This window comes from Rhinopithecus bieti, unplaced genomic scaffold (assembly GCF_001698545.2).
Source record: "Rhinopithecus bieti isolate Rb0 unplaced genomic scaffold, ASM169854v2 scaffold_14404, whole genome shotgun sequence".
NCBI classification, from domain to species: Eukaryota; Metazoa; Chordata; class Mammalia; order Primates; family Cercopithecidae; genus Rhinopithecus; species Rhinopithecus bieti.
Window position 1 is genome coordinate 1 of NW_016807824.1, and position 13,182 is coordinate 13,182.

Genomic DNA, 13,182 nt, shown 5'->3' on the forward strand with positions numbered 1-13,182 from the left:
AGACTGGAGCTGTTCCTATTCGGCCATCTTGCTCCCCCCCGGGTACAGGGTTCTTTTGGGGGTGACGAGAAGATTTTGGAACTAGACAGAGGTGGTGGTTGCACAATGTTGTGAATGCACCTAGGGCTACCATACTGTTCACTTTGAAATGGTTAATTTTATACACAAAGCTCACCTAACAAAAAGAAATGCAGTCACACAAAATGATTAAGCACACATTGCAAGAATGTATTCCAGTAAAAGTGCACCTTAAAAATATGTAAATGATTACCTCAGGTAGAGAGGGAAAGGAGAATGAATGTGGCAAAAGATGGCCATAAAGAAATGCACAGATGCTGGAAAAAATAAAAAAAGAAACGCACAGATGAGTATCTGAAAAGAGGTGTGGCCTGCCCAGATCAGCAAGACCAGAGGGAAAAGGAAAAGAAAGAATGCCGATGTCCCTGTCCCTCTGCTGGTCAAGTAGCATGGCTTGTGAGGCTCCTGTGCTGGTGAGACCTGGGCCAGGCTGGGGTGGGGAGACCCCAGACCCAGGATGGGAGTTGGGGAAGGCATGGGTGGGGTCCATCAGCAGAGGTATCTCCTCAACCCTCCAAGGGACTTTACAAAGGCAGGTGCCATCCCACTCTGTTTTTCCTCTCAGACTTGAGATTGTGCAGGCCTGTCCCTTGGCATGCCTAGTAAGTTGCACATGCACTCCAGACCCTTTTGTATAAAAATTGTACAGGAACTGTATAGTGGCTCATGCCTGTAATCCCAGCACTTTGGAAAGCCAAGGTGAGAGGCAGAGTTTGCTTGAGCCTAGGCTGTTCAAGAGCAGCCTGGCAACATAGCAAGACCTCGCCTCTAAAAAATTTTTGTATTAAAAAAATTAACTGGGCATGGTGGCATGCACCTGTGGTCTCAGCTACTTGGGAGCCTGACAGGGGAGAATGGCCTGGGCCCAGGAGTTTGAAGGTGCAGTGAGCTATGATTGAGCCACTGCACTCCAGCCTGTGTGACAAAGCGAGACCTTGCCTCTAAAAAAGCAAAAGAAGAAAAAGTTGGACAAGATGCGGATGACATTGCTTATGGGATGTGCCAGAGCTGGCAAGTGCCTGGGAAAGGCCTCTATAGGTCCACAGCTCACCATGCCACCCGGCTTTCCACTGAGGCCAGGCTGTTCCCCAGTGCCCCTCCCCACTGTGGTCTTTGTCCTCCAATACTATAGGACCATGCAAATGCTCATTTTGATGAGCACCCACAGGTGCCTTCAGAGTGCTACTGATGCCTGCCCCTTTTTGGGCAGGGACTGTCAGCTCCAAAAACCTCTTTCAGAAAGTGATCTGCAACCCTGATCCTCCAAACACACTGTCTAGGCAAGTTCCATGACCACACCTTGCTTTGGAAGAGGATGGGTCAGATCCAGGGGAGGAGCCCACCTGTAGGCAGATGAGGGTTAGAGAGGATGGGACTGTCTACACCTGCTGTTTGAGGTACCTGAAGATTCCAGGGTTCACGATCTGGCTTTCTCTTCTGTGGATTCCAGGATCCACCTCTCCACCCACCCCTGCGGGCGTGGTGGGCATCCTCAGCCTGGTGTGTTTATGCAGAAAGGTGTTCCTGGGACCCTAAGGCCAGCAATCCCATGCAGTTTCCAAGCGTGGCTTTCTCATCTGTAACTCACAAGCTTACAAAGTTACATCTGCAACTCTCAAATGATTTTCCTTCAAGGACAGACCAAGGGGCAGCCTTTTTCTGGCGGTGGCATCCTGAACTCTCCTACCACCGGGGGCATTTCTCTGACGTCCAGGAAACTGAACTTCCCAGGACCCCAGTAAATTCGCATGGACTTCCAAGTAGATCCCTTCACTGCCCAGTAGGGCATCCAGTGCCCAGAGACCCACCGGTGTGAAGCACAGTCATGGCATGAGTGACACGGGGTTTAGGGGTACTGAGATTGGTAGTGACAAAAGGCAAGTTGAATCTAGGGGTTCCCCAATCTTTCATTTGTCTTGAGCATTGGAATGCCCCCACTAATAGAAGCTACCAGAAAGACCATGTCTGTGCACAGATCACAGGTTGCAGAAAGCCCGGCCCATGGGGCTCCCTCTCACACTCTAGCCAGGCCCTGCAGGGTCGCATGGGGGACAAGGCCCAGCAGGCTGCAAGGGCAGAGGCTTCACCAGGGTGCCCAGCAGCCTGTGCACTCCAGCATTGGGCCGAGCCACCCAGCACTCAACTCTGGCCGGGCAGTAGGGCCTGCTGCTTGTGGGCCCCTTGGGGGAAGTCCTGCAGAGTGGGCACATCTACTCCTGCAGGGCTGCCTCCAGGGGAAACCTCCTGAGCGGCCTCTGCTTTGCCACCCAGTGCTGGGGATGCCACCCATACTGTGCAGAGGAACCTCAATCTGCCCTTCTGCAGCCTATGTCTATTCCTGAGATAGTGGCAAAGAAACATGCTTCCTACAACAGCATGACCTCCCCAGATCCAGCCCCTGGTCAGCTTCCGGTGAACAACTGGCCATGAAATCCAGACAGACAGTAGTGTCTGGTGCTTGGGGTGAGGGTTTAGGAGACAGGCAGGTGCACCTGCTCCTAACCCAGAGCAAACCCTTCTCTCTTTTTCCAGGTGAACTCTGGGACACCTGAGTCTGTAAACTGAACCACATCTGGAGATGTGGTTCACAACTTGGAGATGTGAACTGGGATGACATAGCTGCAATCCCCCTGGGGTCTCCGGCACTCATGCCAGTGTCTCTTACTGCATAGAATCAATCCATTTTTATTGCTGTGTCCCACCACCTCTCCAGGAAGGCTCCAGCAGGCCACATCCACTCTCCTGACTTTCTCAGTGCCTCAGTGCCTCAAGGTCCCCTGTGTCTGTCATGATCCGAGAGCCTCTCCCTGTCAAGAGGGCTCCCTGGAAGCTGCCCATCTCATGCCCTCCCCTGGCAGTGCATGCTCTCACTCAAATCACTTTATCTTCTACCCATCCCTGCATCCACCATGGTGGTCAGGAGCCTCCCCTGAAGTGTGAAATATCCCCTCTGAAATGTGCAGGGCAGTACAAAGGCCACGACATTCTTCTAATAGCAACTGTGGAAGGACAGGATACATAGATATCATTATGGGACATAACACCTGCAGATATAATGGCCAATAATCTTCCATTAATGAAAAAAGTAAGTTTTCCACTTGCTAAATCCCACTAAAGATGTAGATGCATATTTTTAAGTTCATATTTTATATATCTTAGTAAAACTTTGGAAAACCAAAAATAGAAAAATCTTAAATGCTGAAAATAAACAGAAGGAGATTCAAAGCGAAATCAAGCTAATAAGGGACATACTGAATACCAAAAGAATGTAGGGTCATATCTTCAAAGACAAAGGGAAAATAATTGTGAGCCTAAGTTTCTACACCCAGTCAAGCCAACACACCTGAGTGAGAATGAAAAGAAAGTGTTTTGTCAGATATAAAAGGACTTAGAATGGACACTACAAACTGAAGGCTACTAAAAGTCACTACAGAATGTACACAGAGAGGAGAAAACTGATCTCACACATATGTTCTCTGATTACAGTGAAGCTGACTGGAAATTAGTAACAGAAGGGTATCTAGGAAATCTCTGTGTTTACAAATTGAGAAATGCACTTCCAAATAACCTATGAGTCAAAGAGGATAATAGAAAATAGTTCAAACTGAATTTTTTTTAATGCAAACTGAATTTTAAAAGGAAATTTAAAAAATTAAAATAGGGAACATCAAAACCTGCCCTACAAGAACTACCCTACAAGAAATGCCAAGAGGTCCCTTCAGGCTGAAATGAAAGAACACTGACAATAATTCACAGCCACACGGAGAAATACAGGTCACTGGGTTAGGTGCTGACAATGGTAATATGAAGGCCAGTAGAACTGTGAAGTTTTTTTGTAATTCCTCTTCTTTCCCTATATGATTTAAAGGACAAATACATGAAACAACAATTATAAAGATATGCTAATGGGCATACAATATATAAAGATGCAATTTGTTACAATAACAAGGAAGGAGGAATAGAACTGTGTAAGTCCAGGGTTTGTGTATACTATTGAAGTTAAGTTAGTATTAATGAAAACTAGAACAGTATATTAATAAGTTTAAGGTGTTAATTGTAATCCCCAAGGAAATCACTAAGAAATAACTACAACATATACAAAAATGTAAATGAGAAGGGAACCAAAATGATAAAAAAAAAAAAAAAAAAAAAAAACTCAAAGTAAGCAGAAGGCATTAATGGAAGGATTGAGGAACAAAAAAAATGAAACATTTCTAAAAATAACAAAATGGCAGTAGTCTTTTCTTATCAGTAATTATTTTAAAGGTAAATTGCTTAAGTTATCCAATTGAATAGCAGAGATTGGCAGAATGGATACCAATAGCAACAAAACCCAAACAAAACAAAGCTTATGGTTCATCTATACGCTTAGAAGAGACTCCTTCAGACCCAAAGACACACATAGGTTGAAAGTGAAAGAACAGAAAAAGATAACCCATGAAAATCATCCAAAAGAGAGCTAGGGTGCCTATACAGACAAATTAGGCCTTAAGTAAAAAATAGTTACGAGAGACAAAAAGGGACATTGTATTCAAAGGTTCAATCCATCAAGAAGAGACAACAACCATAAACATATATACACCTAACAAGAGATCTCTAAAACATGAAGCAAAATTGACAGAATTGAAAGGATAAAGTTTCACAAAAATAAAGACTTCAATACTCCACTTTCAATAATGGATAAAATAACCAGACAGAAGATCAATAAGAAAATGGAGGACTTGAACAATACTATAGACCAGCTAGACCTAGTAGATATATACAGAACACTCCATCCCCAGACAGCAGAATATATATTTTCCCCAAGCACACATAGAACATTCTCTAAGATATACCATATGTTAGACCACAAAACACGTCTTAATAAATTTCTAAAAGTTAAAATTATCCAACTTATCTTCTCCAACCACAATGGAATGAAACTAGAGATTAATAACAGAAGGAAAACTAGAAATTCGCAAATATGTGAAAATTAAATGACATATTTTAAAACAATCAATGGGTCAAAGAAGAAATCACAAGGGAAATTAGAAAACATTTTGAAGTGAATAAAATCAAAAACACAAAATATCAAAAGTTGGTTATGCAGCAAAATCGGCACTCAGAGAGAAATTTATAGCTGTAAACATCTACATTAAGAAAGAAGATCAGTTCAGTGATCTGGTGGAGTTGTACAAAAAAAGAAAGAGAGAGAGAGAGAGAGAGAATCAGTTAATACAGTTGAAAAAAGAGAAATATAACAGTAATCTAGCTTTTCACCTTAAGAAACTAAAGAAAGAAGAACAAACTCAAGCTAGCAGAAAGAAGAAAATAATAAAAAGTAGAGCAGAAATAAAAATAGAAAAATAGATAAAATAAATGAAACAAAAGTTGGTTATTTGAAAAGATTAACAAATTTGCCAAACCTAGACTTTCTGAGAAAAAAAGAGAGAAAATTCAAATTGCTAAAATCAGAAAGTAGTAACATTACTATTGACCTTAGAGAAATAAGGAGGATTGTAGCAGAATGCTACGAAGAATTGTATACTGACAAATTAGATAATCTCGGTGAAATGGACACATTTCTAGAAACACAAAAACTACCATAACAGCCTCAGGAAGAAATAGGAAATCTGCACCGACTTATAATGGGTGAAGAGCTTGAGCCCATAAGAAAACCTTTCTAACAAAGAAAAGCTTAGGACTAAGTGGCTTCACTGGTCCTAAGGGAAGTGCTGGGTGCAGTGGCTCAAACCTGTAATGCCAGTGCTTTGGGAGGCTGAGGTGGGAGGATTGCTTGAGGCCAGGAGTTTGAGACCAGCCTGGGCAACATAATGAAACCCCATCTCTACAAAAATAATTAAAAATTAGCTGGGCATAGTGGCGTGCATCTGTAGTCCTAGCTATTCAGAAGGCTGAGGTGGGAGGATCATTTGAGCCCAGAAGGTCAAGGCTGAAGTGAGCTATGATTCTACCATTGCACTCCAACCTGGGTGGCAGAGCAAGACCCTATTTCTAAAAAACAAATAAAGATTAAAAATAGCATCAACTCCTCTTGAACTCTTTAAAAATTGGAAGAGGGAAGAACACTTCAAAACATCCTATAAAGCCAGTGTTATCCTGATACCAAAGTCAGACAAAGACATCATTAGAAAAGAAAATTAAAGAGCAATATTCCTTATGACTTATATATGAAAATTCTCAACAAAGTACTAGTAAAATGGAATTGGAATATTAAAAGTATCATACACCATGATGAAGTGGGATTTATTATAGGACCTCCAGGGTGGTCCAAGATACAAAAAATAATCAATGTGAAACACCATATTTATAGATAAAAACACCATATTTATAGATAAAAACCATAAGCATCTCAATTGATGACAATAAAAATTTTTAAATCACTTGACAAGAGCCAATATCTTTTCATGATTAAAAAGAAAAACTCAATATATTAGTATATATATGAGCATGGTGGCTCATGTCCGTAATCTCAAGGAGGCCAAGGTGGGTGGATTGCTTGAGCTCAGGAGTTTGAGACCTGCCTGGGCAACATGGTGAAACCCCATCTTTATCAAAAATACAAAAAAATTAGTTGGGCATGGTGGCACATGCCTGTGGTCCCAGCTACTTGGGAGGCTGAGGTGATAGGATCTCTTGAGCTGAGAAGGCAGAGGTTGCAGTAAGCCAAGATCACACCATTATACTCCAGCCAGGGTGACAGAATGAGAATCTATCTTTAAAAATGATACCACTTAAGAAACTAGGAATAGAAGGAAACACCCTCAACACAAAAGGTCATATTTGAAAAATCTGCGGCTAAGAGCATAATCAATGTAAAAAAACTGGTAACATTCCCCCTGAGATCAGGACAAGACAAAGATGCCTGATTTCCCCACTGTCATTCAACATTGTACTGGAAGTTCTAGCCAAAGCAATTAGATAAGAAAAAGAAAAATCATTAAAATTGAAAAGAAAGAAATAAAACTATCTCTAATTTCACATGGCATTGTCTTACATATAGAAAACAAAGGGTTTTTTTAAAAAAAAAAAAACTATCACAGCTTATAAATAACTTTGGCAAAGCTACAGGATAAAAATCAGGGTGAAAAAAGTTGTGTTTGTATACACTAGCAATGAACAATCTAGAAAGGAACTTAAGAACACAATTCTGTTTTCAATAGCCTCTAAACAACAAAATGCTTAGAGAAATACATTTTATCAAAGAGGCACAAGACTTGCACACCATAAACTACAAAACATGACTGAAAGAAATTAAAGAAGACCTAATATATGGAAAGACATCCCACGTTCATGAATTGGAAGGCTTAATATTGCTAAGATGCCATTAGTCCCCAAAGCAATCTACAAATTCAATGCAATCACTATCAAAATTTCCATACTGTTTTTGCAGAAGTGGGCATGCTAGAATATGAGATCAGAAAACCACCGGCTGGCACATTCCACAGGAGGTCCTGAAAAACACTGCATTTATCAAGAGCATACAGTATGTCCCAAATGGCTGTCCTCCATGGGAGATGCTTTTCCCAAATGGGTGGGAATGTTGGGACTCTGGAAGAGTAGTAGCCAGAGCAACACAACTATCAGAAGCAGCATGGGCATAAGTACCATTATAGTCAGCAAAGTCAGAACAGCAGCTATCGGAATCTGACCTTTGAGGGTCCATGGAAATAAACTGAGTGAGAACTTGGTGTTCCTGGAGCAAGTTTGACAGGCAGCCAACAAGAGTATCACTAATCTATAAAATGGGAGGTGGTCACTGATGAACAGAAGGCTGAGGTCAACCATCCCAGTGGAGACTCACAATCTCTTTCCTTGCTTCCAGTTCTGAAACAATTTTCAGATCCAGAACTTGGGTCCCTATGAGGAGAGACCCTACAGACCCTAGAAAGACTGTCCAGTATTGATCCCACATCCCTTCCCAATGGGATCTATGGCCACTTGCACAGTAATCCTATCTCAGGTAAAGGGAAACCCCTAGATACTTCAAGGGCTATTGAACACAGGGTCCAAATGGAAACTGACCACTGTGGATCAAATGGCCCATGCTACTACATTACAGAGGGGCCCAGAGCAAGAAAGGACTCCAGCTGCAGTAAGAGCAGACACACCTCCAGGTGAAAGTTCCAGCTACAGTGCAAGCAGACCCACCACTTGGATTGCATGTCTCAGCAGATTCCATGGTACTAGATAGGTTTATGGTAGAAACAAACCCTGTGTGGGGCATCTGACCAGCCCCAATAGAAGGTGGGCAGGGCAGCCACTCCCCTTGAGCCACTGTTAAAATGCTGTCCTGGGCATGCCACCAGAGCTTAGTAGAAATCAGGCATTCAGCCAACTGACCAAGTGACCATGTGGCTGAAGCTTCCCCAGACGAAGTGAGTACTGACAGATTCACTAAGTCATAAACTTAGGTGGGCCCAACTGCTAACCATTGTGATACATAGGGATTGTGTCCAGACAGGTTGAGAGGGCACAGTAACCTACACAAACAGGCGGTCCTATCCTCTGTGTCACCTGCTAGTATTGTATGGATGCCTTTCCTCAGTTCACCCCGACCCCATAGAGGTCCTTAAAACCGGCTGACAGAGAAGGAGGAAGCCTTGAAGTCAGTGGTGAGGGGAGATTCCTAGTGGTGGAGCTCCCAGCAGGGCATTTAGGCATCCACCTTGTGCAAGATATAAGTGGTCCAAGATAAGGCTGTAGGGAATACATCTAGTGAAAGATGAGCTGCAAATTGCTTAAATGGTTGGTCAGGCTGGTGACACGCCATGGGGGAAGGGGCGCTGATGAACGTACTTGGTGCCTGATGTTCCTTGCTGTCCCTGTGCCATAGCTCATGACGGGTCACAGACTCCTCAGGGATGAGGACCTGGGCTGCTGCACTGGGTCATCTCCATCAGCAAAGGGAAGTGGGCTGTGGTGGTGGAGGAGGGAGATGAACATCTGTTATGGCCTCAGGACGACCTGCAGCAGCCCAGCTGTCTTTTATTATCCCGCTGACTCTCCATTTGAACATATTCTCAGGAATTGGGACCCACCAGAACCCTGAGGAAGCTGGGCCAGATGGAGTGCATTTGGTCAGGGAAGCAAGGATGTGGTGGATGCTGTTGGTTTCCCACCCAGATCCTCTCCAGCAAGCAGTGCTCCCTGTGCCAGCTGTGGTGAGTGTTGACTGCCAGCCCCTCACAGCTGTCCTCAGGAGTGTCAGCCTGAACCAGGTGGAGCACCTGGCCTGGGAGGCCCCATGCCACTGCCCACTGCAGTCCAGACCATGGTCATGAATGGCCTGGCAGGAGGAGCACAGGGCAGCTGCTTTGCCTGAAGGTGGCAACAACTCTGCCAGCTGCTCTTGGGCACGAGGTTTCCTGTAGGCTCCAGCCAAGACCACATCCTGCTTAGTTTTCCTCCCCTGTCCTGCCCGCCACTTTGCTGCTGTTCTCCTGAGAACACACCCTTGCTCAATAATTCTGCTTTAACAAAATCAATGAACTTAACCTAAAACAGGTTACTATTTCAATAAGTTTTTAAAAATCATGATTGATAATAGACAATGTCATCATCTACTTAGGAATACATCTAGTAAAATGTGTGCAAGATCTCTACCCCAAAAGGCTACAAATGATTTGGAGAAAAATTAAAGAATCCTTCAATGAACAGAGCTGTGTTATGATGCCCCTCCAAAATTCATGTGTTGGATACTTAATCTCATTGCAGCAATGTTGGGAGGTGGGGCCCAAGGGGAGGTATTTAGGACGTGGGGGCTATGGCCTCATGAATGGATTGATGCCTCTATAAAAAAGGCTTTTGGGAGTGAGTTTTCTCTCTTCCACTCTTCTGCCATGTGAGGGCATAGTAAAAAGTCCCACACTGGATGCTGGTGCCTTGATCTTGGACTTCCCAGCCCTCAAAGCTGTAAGAGAGTACATTTCTGTTCTTTATGTATTGCCCAGTGTGTGGTGTTCTTTTATAGCAGCACAAACAGGCTAAGGCACATAGTCATGAGTTGGAACACTCAGTATTGTAAGGTGCCAACGCTTTTCAAACTGGCCTATAAATTAAATGCTATTGCAATAAAAACTTCATTGTGTTGTGTAAATTGATTCTGATGCTAAAACTTATATAGGAAAAAGTAGTTGAGATACACTTTAGGCAGAGAAAGGAGTCACAATGACAGCAGGGCTGATGGCCGTGGCACCATGAGGAGTGGGGGTTGGTGACACACTATGGGAGAAGAGGCGCTGATGAACGTACTTGGTGCCCATGTCTCCTAACACAAGAAGTCAAGACATACTTGAAGAAGCAGAACAAGGTGGGGTGACTTCCTCTGTGTGGTATTAGCAAAGCTATGGTAATTAAGACAGAGGATATTGGTGTGTGGATAAACAAATAAGCCCATGGAGTGGAATAGAGAGCTGAGAAATAGTCATATCTTCATATGGACACAATGCAAAACTGAAATGATTCTGCATGGTAGTGGAGAAAGAAGTGTTTTCAACATTTATTTGACCTCTATCTCCCAACTTGTCAGTTCCAGGTACATTTAGGTTCAACTGTGAAGACAAAACAAAACTTGTAGAAGAGAATATAAAGTATTTTCACAACCTCATCATAGACAAGTATTTCTTTAAAAGGATGCACAAGTTAGCCAGGCATGTTGGCAGACACCTGTGGTCCCAGGTACTCAGAAGGCTGAGGTGGGCAGATGGCTTAAGCCCAGGAGGTTGAGGCTGAAGTGAGCAATGATTGTGCTACTGCACCCCAGCCTGGGTGATAAAGCAAGACCCTGTCTCTAAACAAAAAATATTTAAAATTTAAAAATTGGCCGGGCGCGGTGGCTCAAGCCTGTAATCCCAGCACTTTGGGAGACCGAGAAGGGCGGATCACGAGGTCAGGAGATCGAGACCATCCTGGCTAACACGGTGAAACCCCGTCTCTACTAAAAAAAAAAAAAAAAAAAAATACAAAAAAATAAAATTAAATTAAAAAATTAAGGGGACCTGGGCAAGATGGCCAAATAGGAACAGCTCCAGTCTGCAGTTCCCAGTGAGATCAACACAGAAAGTGGGTGATTTCTGCATTTCCAACTGAAGTACCTGGTTCATCTCATTGGGACTGGTTATACAGTAGGTGCAGCCCACAGAGGGTGTGCAGAAGCAGGGTGGGGTGTCGCCTCACCCAGGAAGCACAAGGGGTTGGGGAACTCCCTCCTCCAGCCAAGGGAAACCGTGAGGGACCCTGCCATGAGGAACGTTGCACTCCGGGCCAGATACTATGTTTTTGCCATGGTGTTTGCAACCCACAGGCCAGGTGATTCCTTTGGGTGCCTATACCACTAGGGCCCTGGGTTTCAAGCACAAAACTGGGTGGCCATTTGGGCAGACATCGAGCTAGCTACAGGAGTTTTTTTCATACCCCAGTGGCACCTGTAACGCCAGAGGGACAGAACTGTTCACTACCCTGGAAAGGGGGCTGAAGCCAGGGAGCTAGGTGGTCTAGCTCAGCAGATCCCACCCCCACGGAGCTCAGCAAGCTAAGATCAACTGGCTTGAAATTCTTGCTGCAAGCACAACAGTCTGAAGTAGACCTGGGACACTTGAGCTTGATGGGGGGAGGGGCATCCATCATTACTGAGTCTTGAGTAGGTGGTTTTCCCCTAACAGTGTAAACAAAGCTGCAGGGAAGTTCAAACTGGACAGAGCCCACCGCAGCACCACAAAGCTGCTGTAGCCAGACTGCCTCTGTAGATTCCTCCTCTCTGGGCAGGACATCTCTGAAAGAAAGGCAGCTGCCCCAGTCAGGGGTTTATAGATAAAATTGCCATCTCCCTGGGACAGAGCACCTGGGGGAAGGGGTGGCTGTGGGCGCAGCTTCAGCAGACTTAAACGTTCCTGCCTGCCGGCTCTGAAGAGAACAGCAGATCTCCCAGCACAGCACTCAAGCTCTGCTACGGGACAGACTTCCTCCTTAAGTGGGTCCCTGACCCCTGTGCCTCCTAACTGGCAGACACCTCTCAGCAGGGGTCAACAGAGAGAGCTCCAGCTGGCATCTGGCAGATGCCCCTCTGTGACGAAGCTTCCAGAGGAAAGAGTGGGCAGCAATCTTTGCTGTTCTGCAGCCTCCGCTGGTGATACCCAAGCAAATGAACTCAAGAAGACCTGCAGCAGAGGGACTGTTAGAAGCAAAACTAACAAACAGAAAGGAATAGCATCAACATCAACAAAAAGACATCCACACAAAAACCCCACCTGAAAGTCACCAACATCAAAGACCACAGGTAGATTAATCCATGAGGATGAGGAAAACCAGCACAAAAAGGCTGAAAATTCCAAAAACCAGAATGCCTCTTCTCCTCCAAAAGATCATAACTCCCCGTCAGCAAGGGAACAAAACTGGATGGAGAATGAGTTTGACAAATTGACAGAAGTAGGCTTCAGAAGGTGGGTAATAACAAACTCCTAAAGGAGCTATTCTAACCCAATGCAAGTAAGTTAAGAACCTTGAAAAAAGGTTAGAGGAATTGCTAACTAGAATAACCAGTTTAGAGAAGAATATAGATGATCTAATGGAGCTGAAAAGCACAGCATGAGAACTTTGTGAAGCATACACAAGTATCAATAGCCAAATCGATCAAGCAGAAGAAAGGATATCAGAGATTGAAGATGAACTTAATGAAATAAAGCATGAAGACAAGATTAGAGAAAAAATAATAAAAAGGAACAAACAAAGCCTCCAAGAAATAGGGGGCTATGCAAAAGACCAAACCTACGTTGATTGTTGTACCTGAAAGTGACAGGGAGAATGGAACCAAGTTGGAAACACTCTTCAGGATATTATCCAGGAGAACTTCCCCAACCTAGCAAGGCAGGCCAACATTCAAATTCAGGAAATACAGAGAACACCACAAAGATACTTCTTGAGAAGAGCAACCCCAGGACACATAATCATCAGATTCACCAAAGTTGAAATGAAGGAAAAAATGTTAAGGGCAGCCAGAGAGAAAGGTCGGGTTACCAACAAAGGGAATCCCATCAGACTGACAGCAGATCTTTCTGAAGACACCCTACAAGCCAGAAGAGAGTGGGGGCCAATACTCAACATTCT